A 13,871-nucleotide genomic window follows, 5' to 3' on the forward strand; every position below is an offset into this window, starting at 1 on the left:
ATCTTCCCAGACCGGGGCACGAACCCGCGTCCCCTGCATCGGCAGGCGGACTCTCAACCACTGCGCCACCAGGGAAGCCCAATTTTTCTAGTTTTAAAGCAGTTGTTATAGTGTACTTTTCTTAATAGAAGGTAGTGTAGTTCAGTAATTCTCGAATTTTATTTTCTGCTAAACTAGTTCTGGGATATGGTAATAAGTGATTCCTGAGGGAAAACAAAAGCTTCTGTGGGTCAGATAACATTTCTAGCATAAAGGCACTGAGGAGGTCTGCACAAAGAAATGTACATAATTAAAATTCAATTTTATTTATTCTGTGAATGCTTTAAATTTTTCCCCCCCAGAGCACATTTATTATCATTTCATAGAACTAGACTTCCTTTACACCCAAAATGGGAAATAATTAGTCAAGTGAAAACGTTTGTAAATGTAAATAGCCATTTAGACTACACAAACATTAACATATGTGTGATATTTTTACACTTTGTAACACACTTTAAAATGCGTAGAATAGTTTCATAATCTCATAAACCTGGGAACTTGACTGAGAAGGCATAGTGGACATGAAAACCAAGACTCAGAGAAGTTCTCAAAGATTACTCCAGGAAGAAATGGCAGAAGCAAGATTTGAAGTTAGGTTTTTCTAGCTCCCTGACATCAGGCAGGATGCAAGAAAAAGCAAGTTGAAAAATTTGAGTCAGAACATCAGGCAAAGAGACGTGTACATTTTTGCAGCAGACAAGAGCATCGTGAGAAAGCAAGTCCCACCATAGCCAAGCTTACGCCAAGAAAATTATAAGATGTTCATCTGATACTAGTGGGGTAATGAAAAGAGGAAAAAACAGACTGTTATCAGTCAGGGCCCTGTGAGGACCAGAGAGTAGGTTCTGGCCGGATAATGTCTGAATGATATTCTGTAATTAGTTGGCAAATAGATGCTATTTCTTTTAACTGCTGGAACACGGCCCCCGGAACTGTGCCTCCATCCTGCTGGAGCCAAACATGGGGTCCCAGCTGCTGTCACAACTATGGCTCTTTTCTTTTCTCCCATGTCATTTCTGATCAGGTCATGCAGATACCTAATTTCACCATTTGAGAGCTCAGGTTGCCACAGTAACCCCATCAAGGTGCTCAGGTGCTGCAGCTGAAGCTCCATCATCTGGATACATTCTACTGGGTCCCCCTTGGGCCCTTGCTCCCTTCAAGAAGAAACAGATGAAACAAAAGTGAATATGAAAGGGATATTGCAAAAGGGGGAAGAAATAGGTTGATTAGTTGAGTGCCTCCTTTGTTCATAGATTAGTACATCTGATTGGACCACTCAAAGATATTCCATCTTGCCCACTTTAGAGATGGGAAAACTGAGGCACAGAGAAGGGACGTGTCAGATGTCTCTGAGTACAGTGAGTCAGAGGCAGAAAGAAGGCTAAGCTGAAACTTCAGACTCCTTGCACAGTGCTCTTCCAACACCAAATTTTACTCAAAATATTTATGGCCAACTCTCTTCAAATTGTGTTTCTCCAGGCTTAGGGTTTTTCAAGAAAAGTTAGAAAAAGAGGGAGTAGAAGAAGAGACAGGGTGACCTGTTCCTCAAAGGGAATCTGAAAACGATTGCTCCAGAAGATTTCATAGAAAATCATTCTCCATGTTTGGATAGGTTTGGATTTCCTTGTGTGACGGGATGTTTATCTATGTATTCAATATGTCCACGGATAAAAGTTATCCTGGCTTTCTGAGCCAGAGACCAGAAGAGTAAGGCCTTTCATTTATTTATTCAGCAAGGCCGGCTTGGGACACGGAGCACACAGCAGGGGACAAAGACAAAATCCTGCTTCTGGAATGCTTAGCATCTGCAGAACTGATGAATTCTCCCTGATTCCAAAATAATAACCCCTAACAAGGGTGGGGTGACATCTGACATTAAAAAGGGCTCCTACACCTCTTATCTCACTGGAGAAACACAGCAGATCCCTCAGAGGCAGGTGGCATAATATACTCACATCCTAAGAGAAGCTTGTGATCACAGAGCAGAAAGAGGCATAACCAAGCCCTCTGATTCGCACTGAGAAATGGTGTCTGATTCTTATAAACCTGGAGCCCAGCACAGCTTCTGGCATACGTGTTTGACCAAATGGTGTGTGAACAGTAGTGATGATGATGATGATGATGAATATCTCACATCAGTCAGTGTTCTTCAGAGAAACAGAACCAATTATACAGGTGAAAACACTGAAGCTTACAGAAGTGATGCTGCATATCTGAGTCTCATGTGTGGCAGCCACTACGTCACATGAGAAAGGCCTAGAGGTTAAATATATACACAGGGGTTTTGGGAAGACTTCCTGGAGGAGGTGATATCTCAGGTCAGATTTGGATTGATGAATCTAAAGTTTATCGTGCACGATAGAGAGAAGGGTATTCCTGTCAGAGGTAGCAGCTTTTCAAAGTAAAAAGATGGCACGAGAGTAGGGGAAGAACTGGGGAGTTAGGAGTCAGCTCATGAAAAACCGGAATATGATAGGATCTTGGAGTGTGGGCATCAGAGGCTGGTGGAAGGTTTGAAATGGGGCTGACATGATTTTCCTTGTGTTGCAAACACGATTGTGAGGTTTGATAAACCCAGCTAACATAATTCTCTCTCTACGCAATGGATTCTGGTAGTCGCATGCCTGCATCAAAGCACTTAGTACCAAATTCTCTCAGCTGATTGTTACCTCCACCCACAGAGCAGGTAGGAGGGGATCACAGCTGGAGCACATTCATGGCTCCATCATCTGGAGAAATAGGACAATACTCTCCTTTTGTAGGTGAGGGGTCAGGCCCAGAGAGGACAAGGGACTCCCCGAAGGACATCGAGATAGGTGATGTCAAAGCCAGGGCAGAGCCTGAGTTACTTCATACCAGGGGTTTTGCTTCTTCTCACCCCGGGAGACACTTAGCAATGTCCGGCTGGGGAAGAGCTACTGGCATCTGATGGGTGGAGGCCAAGGATGTTGCTAAGCTTCTTGAAATGCACAGGACAGGTCCCCACGACAGAGAATGATCCAGCTCAGAATGTCCGTCACGCTGAGTTGAGAAACCTCACTCTACACCCTGACTAGATGAGGCTCTTGTTGCATGAGGTCCTTGGAAACCATCTGGTTTCCTTCCAGCTGAGTGAATCGAGATTCAGAGAAGATGAGTGACTTCTCCAAAGTCACACAGTGGAACCGAGACTATTGTCATGGCTTCATTAACTTCCAGTTCAGCCCTAACATGCATTGCCTCTCACAAGCCTGAGCATAAGTCAGATGTCTGATGGGGAGAGAAGAGAGATGATACCCAAAATGGCCAGAGGAAGTTCTTCTGACCAAAGTTTGTATAGCAGTCACTAACATCCTCAATTAGAGGGGGGGAAAAACCCAGGCTCCACAGGAACAAATAATCATGCTCTTCACGTATGAACTCAACGTGTTTACAGGGTGCCCGTTCTTGTTCAGGCACTGTGATGAACACTGAGGATTCAACAATGAACAAAACACGGTCCCTGCTCTGTCAACACACACACACACACACACACAGGCAAAGGAACACGCTTCCCACTACCCACACTCTGATGATTCAGTGCTTGGGAATCCAAGCTCTGAAAAATTAACTTACTTCATCATGTACTAGCTGGTGCAGCACAGGCAAGGAACTTAACCTCTCAAACCTTCAGTTTTCTCATCTATATAATGAGAAGAATGATAGTACCTCCCTCACGGGATTGAGGACTGAATGAGGCAATTGATAAAAAGTATTTAGCCTAGCGCTGGAAACAGCAGGCAGAAGTAAGGGCACCAGTAGCAGCAGTGTTATAATTATTATAGACAGAAGCCCTGAGTACTTGTCTTACTTTTCCACTCTCAGCTAAGTCGTCTCATTACTCTCCATTCCTAGGTCTCAGCAAAATGAAGAGATTGGACCAGATCTCTGTGGGCTATGAAGTTTACCGTTTGTCCCCTAACTAGATGACTCCTGAGTCCAGCACTGCCCTTCTCTTCTGGAACCTGGCTATCCCTCCCATCCCACGCTAATGTCATTCATGGTCCCACACTACCCACAAGCCAGCCAAGGTGGACCCCTGAGATTCAGCAAAGTGATGACAAAGCTGCGGTTTCGGGTAGGCCAGCTTCCTGGGCTGCCCACTGGCTGCGCCTAGCCGCTTGGAATGCATATCGGTGCCAGCCTGCAGTGATCATGAACAAAGCCATTAGAGGGAAGATGGTGGTGTTTTTTTTTATTTTTTTATTTTTAACAAAATGACTCATTCCCCCTCCGGCAGTGAGCTGTCGAAGGCTCAGGAAGGAGCAGGAGATGTTAGAAGTGCAAGTTCAGGACACTTTCACCTCGTTGGAAGCCAATTCCAGGCGATGCCACACACTTTTGCTCAGCTTAATCGGGCCTGGAAAAAAGTGTTTAAACCAAAGAGGCTGTCTCAGGGCTGTGGATTTACGGCCAAGGGGAAAGATGGACAATCATACAGCCAGTAAGTGACAGTGGCAGAGTTAGAACCCTGGCTAGGGGTGGGAAAATCTACTGATGGAAGCTTAATGTTAGGTGTGATCAGGGGCTGGGGGCTTTCTGGAACTTAGTTTCCAGATGTTGGCTTAAATCAGGAGCTTTTAAATTGTGTTCTGCAGAGTCATAGGGCTTCCCTTGGAGCCCGCCATGTGGTTCTGGTTCTCTGCCTGGCTTCACCTGGAGTGGCTCTGCTTGCATCTATTTCACATACTAAAATCTCAAGAGTTAACATAATTATTGGTTCCTTATGTGCCAGGCATTGCACTAAACACTCAATACGTATGAAGTCATTTAGCTTCATAACAACCTTATGAAATATTTACAATTACTATTGCTATTTTATACTTTATGAAATGGAGGCTTAAAGCCAAGGTAAATCATTTGCCCTCAGTCACAGGGCTAGTAGGCAGTTTGCCAGGGCTGGAAATCAGACCTGTCTGTCGGCAAAGCCCATTTTCTTAACCACAATTCTACATGGCCCCCCTGCTGGGTTTCCATATAAGCTTTCATTTTCAAAAAGTGTTCCACAGTTATTTTAAAAGGAATAAAATAAAAGTTTGAAAGTGACTGATTAGATGTTCTGAGATCCCTCCCAGCTCCAGATTTCCAACTTTTATGATTTACAGAAGGAAGAAAGCAGAGGTCATGTTACACAGCTTAGTGGTGGGAGACAAGACAGGCTGCGGGATAATAATAGTAGCTAATATCTGAGCATTTCATAGGCTAGGCAATGCTCTAAGTCCCTCATATACATTAACTCAATCTTTGTACCAACCCTCTCTAGGAGGTGGTGTTCTTATTATTCCCATTTACAGATAAGAAAACACAGTAGAACAAGGTCATGACTCATTCAAGGTCACACAAATTGAAGGCAACAGCTAGATTCCAGAGCCTGTACTCTTCACTGCTCTGCTGTGGAGATGACTTAGTCTGGGGGAAAACTACTTCCCTTAATATCAGCATTTATTTTTTAACATCACACCAGTGCAAATTTATGTAAATAGACAAGCAGATCAGCTGCTACCCTGGCACTGGTGCCAGCTTCCTATCAGGGATGTTGATGCAACAAAATTTGACCATTGTTGCTGATCTGAGCTATCACAGCGGTAGACATTTCAATAATTCCCCCCATCTCTCAGGCTTGGAAGAAACAAATGCATATTAGACAGCTATAGGCCTACACATGCTGCAATTTTGCATTTCTTTTTTTAAAAAATTTATTTATTTATTTTTGGCTGTGTTGGGTCTTCATTGCTGTGCATGGGCTTTCTCTAGTTGCGGCGAGCGGGGGCTACTCTTCGTTGCGGTGAGCAGGCTTCTCAGTGCGGTGGCTTCTCTTGTTGTGGAGCACGGGATCTAGGTGCGTGGGCTCGGTAGTTGTGGCGCATGGGCTTAGTTGCTCCACGGCATGTGGGATCTTCCCGGACCAGTTCGAACCCGTGTCCCCTGAACTGGCAGGCGGATTCTTAACCACTGCGCCACCAGGAAGCCCTGCATTTCTTTTTCTTTTAGATATTTTTCAAGCTGTGGATAGCTGGTAGCCACTGAAAACAAGATGCTGTCTAGCACTGCATTTTCATACTGATTGATGCATTTGGGCCTTGCCACTGTCCCGCGAAGAAGGTCCCTCCCTTCAAGAGGCAGGGACAGAGTGGAAGGGGCTTTCTTAGAATATTCTCAGAATTCGTTGGCCTGGTTTGTCTTTCTCTGTCTCCTACCCGCTCCATCATTGATTTTTCCTAACATGGCAGTACTGCTTTCTTAGTTGAATGCAGGAAAGCTAGTGTCCAGTTTGTCCCATAGAAAGAAAGGAAAAGAAAACTGTGCCACCTGTCCCTTTACAAATGGACATAAGCATTCACAGTCGAAAACCAGCAGCCTAATAAAGAAGAGAATTCCTGGAGTAGCTACTACACCTGGCAGTGTGCCCTGTGCTTTGGATAGGCTGACTACATTGTCAGCCTATCCAAATGAATGAATGAAAAAGAATGAAAAAGGGTGCTATTAATAATTACATCCTGGGCAAACTAGGATGTATGGCCGCCCTTGCAGAAGAGATACTATTCATTTCATATTCACCATAGCCCCATAATATAGGTGACTTTCCCTTTGCTCTGAATCTCAGAAAGTGAGATGCCCAGGGTTACAGAGCAAGGGCTTGGCAGAGCTGTCTGTCTAATTCTACATCCCGGGGTCAAGGCTGACATCAGAGATGGGGACTCTTGACATACTATCCACATAAGAGCTGACGCTAGAGGTTGATTAGCTGTCAAGCCTTTCTTCTCCCCACCATATTCCCAGCCATTGTCCTCGGCCATCGGATCCGGGTGGGGCGCGATGACTGTGCTTCTCCAGCAGAGGGCAGTATTGCCATGCCAGCCAAGACACAGGGCTACAGGAAACAGGACGGAGGCCCAGACTAAGCCGACCTGGTGGCCTGTGCAGCGTTCCTAAAACAGCCAGCCTCAGAGGGCTGCCTACATCCAGCTGTTTCCCTGGCGCCCATTCCCTGAATGCTCACCGTGGATAAACCCGTTGTCCCCTTCACCTGTCTCCTGGCTCCCAAGATAAGACACCTGAACAAAATCAAGAGCTCTGTGCCACCTGGGGTGGAAAGAAACCCAGGGAGGGTTTCCAGATGGGAAACAAGAACTGTTGCCATTTTCTTGTTTGCTCAGAATTACTCCAGAGCTGGGAGCGCTGTTGACATACGTGTTACCACTTAATCTTTCATAAGAAATCCTTTTCATGGGGAAGCTGAATTCTGGATCCTCGCCAGTTTAGATAATTACATTCCCCGGTAAGACTGAGGTTCTGAAGGCTGCAGTCTTTCTCCAGCAAGAGTTAGGGGTTTCAAGGATGTGGGTTAGCATTGCTGGGGGTGACAGAACAGTGCATGGAAAAAGAAAAAGCAGGGTTTGATGAGGAAAAGTTAACCTCAAAGTGTTACCCACTAACTAAGAGTTTCTTTTCTTTTCTTTTTTCCTTCCCTTGGCCTCACTCAGAGTGAGATGCATTTGTAGTTTTTGTCTGTACCTAGGAATTCAATTTTTGCTTTTAAAAGAAACCTGATTTACAGGGGGTGTGAAACAAAGCAGAAAATGATAAGAGGAGGAAAAAAATAACAAATCAAATGGAAAAAGGAGAAAGAAGAGAAATCCTTTTAACAATTTCTCTCTTCTAAAGTGGATGGGACAGCATTTTTATATTAAGTTCAGCATTTTGTCAGGAGGGGATGACAATGCCCTGTGATCCTCGAACTAAGAATTGCTGGTGATGTTATACCCTCTGCTGGCATAGATCTTAATCAACCAGAAAACCTCAAAATGACAAACAAACAAAAGACAGCTTCGCTCTCTGAGGTTCATTAGCTCAGGCCAAGGTTGAGAAGATGCAATAGAAATAGGCGAGCTTGATAAGTCACTTTGTGGGTAATTGTCCCCTCCCCGCTCCCAGCCCTGTGCTTCTCCCTCCAGTAACCAGTAGCCTTTCTTGATGGCTTCCTGGAGCTTGTACTTTAAGCTTAGAGTCGGCGGTGGGAGGAGTTGAGGCTGGTGGGGCAGGTGGGGAGAAGGAAGGGGCTCTCCGGTGTGCTGGCTCATGCGGAGTCCAGAGTTACCGCCCTCTGCTTTCAAGGGCGTTTGCCAGCCTCCTGAGAACCACAGCAGACCCAGGCCAAGCTTCATCTCCTCATCTTCCTTCCCATCCCAGCTCCCCTTTCTCTGATCCTTCATCATGCCCAGAAGGCATTACCATCTCCTGCACCACTGATTAGAAACCTCAGAGACACCTACCTATTCTTCCCCTCTTTCTTTCTATAACCAGTTTTCTAAGTCCTATCAAAACATCTTCCAAATCTTTCTCTCTTTCTTACATATCTTCTCTTCTTTCGTAGCTCCAGGTCTGGTCCTCCATGTGTTTCTCCTTAATAACTTCTTAGCTATTTTCCCCACCTCTCTATGCATGACAGCCAAAGGAAATCTCCTTAAGCCCATTTCTGATGGTATAATTTCTCTCTAAAATCCTTCAGCAGCTCACTGCCACCTACAGGATCAAGTCCCCAATCCTTAGCTTGGCGCTTAAGGTCCCTGATGACCTGACTCTCTCTTGCCTTTCTCTGTTAGTGTCCAGTGTTTCTCTAGTCCCTGGACTCCAGCCATACAGAGCCTCCCCTCGCTCCCCAGCACATTCTTCTCCAGACCCGTTGTGTTTTCTCAGCTCACTGCATGCACTCATATGGTTCCCTTGGCCTCACTGATTCTGTCCAAGTTCTGTCCACTTGTTATGCTTCAGATTCAAGGTTAACTTCTCCTAAATAATAATATGCTTCCTACCCACCATATCTCTGCCCCAGATGGAAGTAAATCCTCCCTGCTTTTAACTTACACAATGCTTTACTTGCAACACATTTTTAAATTGATCTAGTAGTTAGCCATTGTACGCACGTTTCTTCCTCCTCTCTTAAGTGTACTTTCCATGAAGATAGGGAATCATCTTTATTCCATACATAGATTAATTCAGTGCTCTTTTGGTACGGTCAGTTTTAAACAGCAATTTGTTGAACAGATTAATGAATACTTTTGAGAACCCACAAATGAAGGAGTGAATCAAAGTTGCATGGATGCATGAATAAATGACGTTGTACACAGATAAATAAATGAATTAATGTACTTATGCATTCAAATATATCTTGGGAGCCTACTATGCAAATTAATCCAGGAACAGATGAATCCTCGCATGCATAAATGAATAAAAACATCCATGCATGAATCTGTGAATGAGTGACTAGATGGCTGGATTTCTGATTCTTAGGACTGTCTCTCAGAGAAATGTTGGCGAAGATACTCTTACATACTGCTGTGAGGCTGTACCTTCACCAACATTTCTTGAGTACAAGTAGGTTTTTACCCATTAAGAGCCTTAATTATGTTTATATCATTAACCAAACAAATCCATTTTCTTTCTTTAGTGGCCCTTTAGGCGAGTAGGCCCACTTTTGCACATACCATTGAAACTGGGCGTAAGCGATAAAGTAAATAATAAAACTAATCAAATTAATTCCAGGCAGTTTCCCAAGGCTTCTTCTGCATCTTGACTGGGCTTCCTATTCAACTCTTAGACTGTCATTCTTTTTTGAGTCTAAAACCCACTAATTTCTATTGAGGATGGTCTCTGCCAACCCCAAGCCAAGACATCCCAAGAAGGAGGGATATCCTGCTCTTACTTGCACTGAAGTAGTTTGGCTCTGTTTTTGGGAAGGCACTAAACCATCAGTTCTTAAGTGTTCTTGAAGGATGGTGTCTTTACCTCTTTGTATCACATAGTGGCCATCGTCTATGGGCTTTCCTTTAGTCCACATTGGAGATTACCTGCATTCTAAGTCCTTGTTGGAGGATTTGATTGTGAATCGAATGAGAAACAGCACTTCTCAGAGGCTCATTTACGATATCTGATGTTTGACAGAGAAAGTCTAATAGACATGCTAACTATCCATTCATCTCCAGTCTCCACTGGAAAGGAAATACCTGAGTCACATTATCTCAGCCCATGGCAGAAATGCTGTCCCTGAGTCACGACTTAATATTTTGCTCTTTGCCTTTACAGAGGGTTGATAAGAAAACTGCCCAGGAGAAAAAAGTGTGTCTGTATTTTTCTGAAGCCGCGCTCGAAGATTGGATCCACTATTTAATTCACTGGACTTCAGAGTCTCTATTTATATTATAGAAAGTGTCCTAAAATTAAATGATGGACCATACCATGAAGCTAAGTAAGGAACATGTGGACTGTGTTCTACCATGATGGACATGCCCCAGTGAAAGGGTATGGCGTAGTGATCGATGATTGATGTGGGCTGTATCCAACATAAGAAATGCCACACTGTGTGGTTTAGGACCTGGGACCAGGTCTGGGCCATAAGGTATGTTTTGGACAGAACGGGCACTCAGAGGCCACTAATGTTTATTTGTTTGTTTGCCTGGCTTATCACCAGGTATCAGAGGTGGGAGTCCAGAGAGCATTCTAGAACAGAGGTGACAAAACTGTTGCCCTTGGGCTGGCTGCCTGCTTTGTAAATAAACACAGCAGGACATTATTGGAACACAGCTATATTCATTTGTTTGTTCCTTATTTGTGGCTGTTTTCAGGCTGTAAAGACAGAGGTGAGTAGTTGCTACAGAGACCTCATGGCCTGCAAAACCTAAAATATTCACTATTTGGTCCTAGAGAAAAGGGCATTGGGGCAGATCAAAGGACATGGGTTAGAATCCAAGTTTGTATGTGTTTAAAAACTCCCCATACCGTTTGAGATGCAGTATCCTCAACTGTAAAATGAGACTAGTAATTTAGTAATTCTGTCTCTATTATAGGCTTTTGCAAGACTGAACAAGAAAACATGGGTGCGGATAATTACCACAGTGCCAACAGAGCCACCAGGAGTAAGGCATCATGCTGGCTCTGAGTGAGGCTTAGGGACCAGGACAGCAGGACACCTACTCTGGGGCCAGACACAGACATGATCTCTTCCAAACAAAAGCTGGTGCTTCAGTTTCTTTCTAGGAGAGCCACCCTCGGAAGTATTTTCTCCAAAAGCCATGGCCTAGAGGAAGACTATTTTCCTGCCAGAAAGAAAAGCAAGGGGTGGGGTGGGGGGTGGTGGTGGGGATTGAGAATCCTCTGTCTGCCCTTCTTATCACACGGGAACTAAACAGAGATAATCTCAGGTGGGGAAAGCACGATGAACTTCTTCCAGGGCCTCATATGTCAGGTATGATTTTAATTTCAGATAATGTCCAAACTAGATAAGAATCCCATTGGTAGTGTGAGCAGATCTTCTGGTGCTGCCTCTGTCTGTGGCTCGCACCCTCCTCCCTCCCTCACCCTAGCTCCAAAGCAGGGGAGACGCCACTAGGATGAAGGTGCACCTCAGCCTCGTACTTCCTCATTGTTTCCTGAAGCTGGAATCCCTGATGAAAATTTCCATTTGAGATGCAACATTGCTCCGGTCCCTGAGTTAAGCAGTTCTTGATATCTCTTTATCCCCATTCCCTAGTACTGAAACAGGAGGGAAGGGGGCAGGGCACAACCTTTAAAGGAATGACATAGCCATAGGACATGAAAAAAACTGATTAGAACCAACTAGGTCCAAGATGGCGGAAGATTCAACTTCTAGTAGACCTCATTATATACTCATTGTAATACATTAGCATCTAAATAACGCAGCCACCAGAACCATGACAATTCTGAGGCTAACCATAAAAGGCCAAAAAGTGGGCCTGGCCCAATTCCTGGAAATCCCCACCCCTTCCAAGAAATAATTGGAATAATCCTCCCACTCATTAGCCTATGAAATTACCCATCCCCTAAAAACTAACCAAGCCATGTTTCGGGGCCTCTTGCCTTCTGAGATGGCCCACACTCTGTCTGTGGAGTGTGTTTCTCTCTAAATAAATCCACTTCTTACCTATCCCTTTGTCTCTCACTGAATTCTTTCTGCAATGAGACACCAAGAACCTGAGCTTCGGGACTTCCCTGGCAGCACAGTGGTTAAGAATCTGCCTGCCAATGCAGGGGACGTGGGTTCAATCCCTGGTCCGGGAAGATCCCACATGCTGCGGAGCAACTAAGCCCATGTGCCACAACTACTGAGCCTGTGCTCTAGAGCCTGCGAGCCACAACTACTGAAGCCTGCATGCCTAGAGCCTGTTCTCCGTGACAAAGAGAAGCCACCGCAATGAGAAGCCCATGCGCCGCAACAAAGAGTAGCCCCGGCTCAACGCAACTAGAGAAAGCCCACGCGCAGCAACGAAGACCCAGCGCAGCCAAAAATAAATAAATAAATTTATATTAAAAAAAAAGAACCTGAGCTTCATTAAGTCCTGAGACCAGGTGTGTGATCTCAATTAAAAGACCGTGGGTTCAAGTCCCAATCTGAGTTGAACGGTTTCAGTACCGGTATGTCCAGTGCACACAGACCATTCAAATGGACTTGGTCCATCCAACACACAGATGCAGAGGACAGAACTCCACCATACAGCACAACACAGACACTCGAGTAATTTCACTTCAAATAGAATTGAACAAAATGAGTTTGGGTCTTGCTGGGGATGATGACAATGACAACGATGACGATGATGATGATAATGAAAGCAAGAGAGCGGTGGTGATGAACTGGTGGCAGCTACGATTAAGGGATCAGGGTGAGGTTTCGAAAAGTTGAAATGTATTACATCAGGAATTAAGTAAATGCTCAAAGACTGGTCTGCTGCTCACACACCCTGGGGGCTCTCAACTGAGATGACTACCTATGTACCTAAGGGAAAATATCCATATGGAAGACGAAGCTCTTCTGGATTAACAGCTGAACGAATACCCAATAATCTCCAGTGATGAGCTCTGGTAAAAGCCTGCTTGCAGCATGAAGCTAAGGGACCTAGGCTGGTCTGTTTAACCCCCTTTTTAAAAACTGAGGTGGCTGAGTCTTCAGAGGAGTAACTTGTAGCAGGAGTCACTCACTTGGTTACAGGCACACATGAAATGGGGCAGACACACAGACACACAGACTTGTTTTCTCCAAAGAGGCAAAAATGTACCCCGATTTTCTTACCCCTTGGGAGCAGGAAGGAACCCTGAACATTGCTAATTAAATGTCCTGGGGATGACAAATCAGACTGACTATGCAAGAGGCTGGCAGAGATGGAAGCATGAGGATTGTGGTAGAAATTTCCCTCTCCCTGCAATTTGTCATGTTAGGACACTTTGCTGAGCATTTACAAGCATATTTTTCCCTTTAATCCTCACGACAACCCTAGGAAATAAACAAAATCATTTTCCAGGTGAGGAAATAGGTTCAGAGGAGTTAAGTAACTTGCCTGAAGTCATCCAACTTGGCTGAACTAGATCTCAGACTCCTGTTTGCTTGACTCAGAAGCCTTTGCTTTTCCCCCTATACCCTCGCTACTCAAAATGCCATCTGTGGATCAGAGACTCAGCATCACCTGTAATCCTGGAAGCAGTTTAGGAGTGCAAGTGTCTCAGGCCCACTCCAGTCCTACTAAACCAGAATCTACATTTTAACAAGATCTGCAGGTGATTTGTCTGTGTAGTAAAATTAGAGAAGTACCATTTTACATAATACTGCCTAGCTCCTACCATTCTCTTTTTTCCAGAAAACAAGAATATTCATCATGGTCACACCATGCACAGAAGGCTGACCTGGGTTTGGGAACCCCCAAGTAACTGAATTTATTCTACCCACTGAGTTGGAACCCTAAGACCTGCCAGACCATGGTCTAAGTTTCCAGAGGTCCCTGGGCTTTGTATTCATTGGTCAGTTG

Source organism: Neophocaena asiaeorientalis, unplaced genomic scaffold, assembly GCF_003031525.2.
Source record: "Neophocaena asiaeorientalis asiaeorientalis breed wild unplaced genomic scaffold, Neophocaena_asiaeorientalis_V1.1 scaffold78, whole genome shotgun sequence".
Lineage (NCBI taxonomy): Eukaryota > Metazoa > Chordata > Mammalia > Artiodactyla > Phocoenidae > Neophocaena > Neophocaena asiaeorientalis.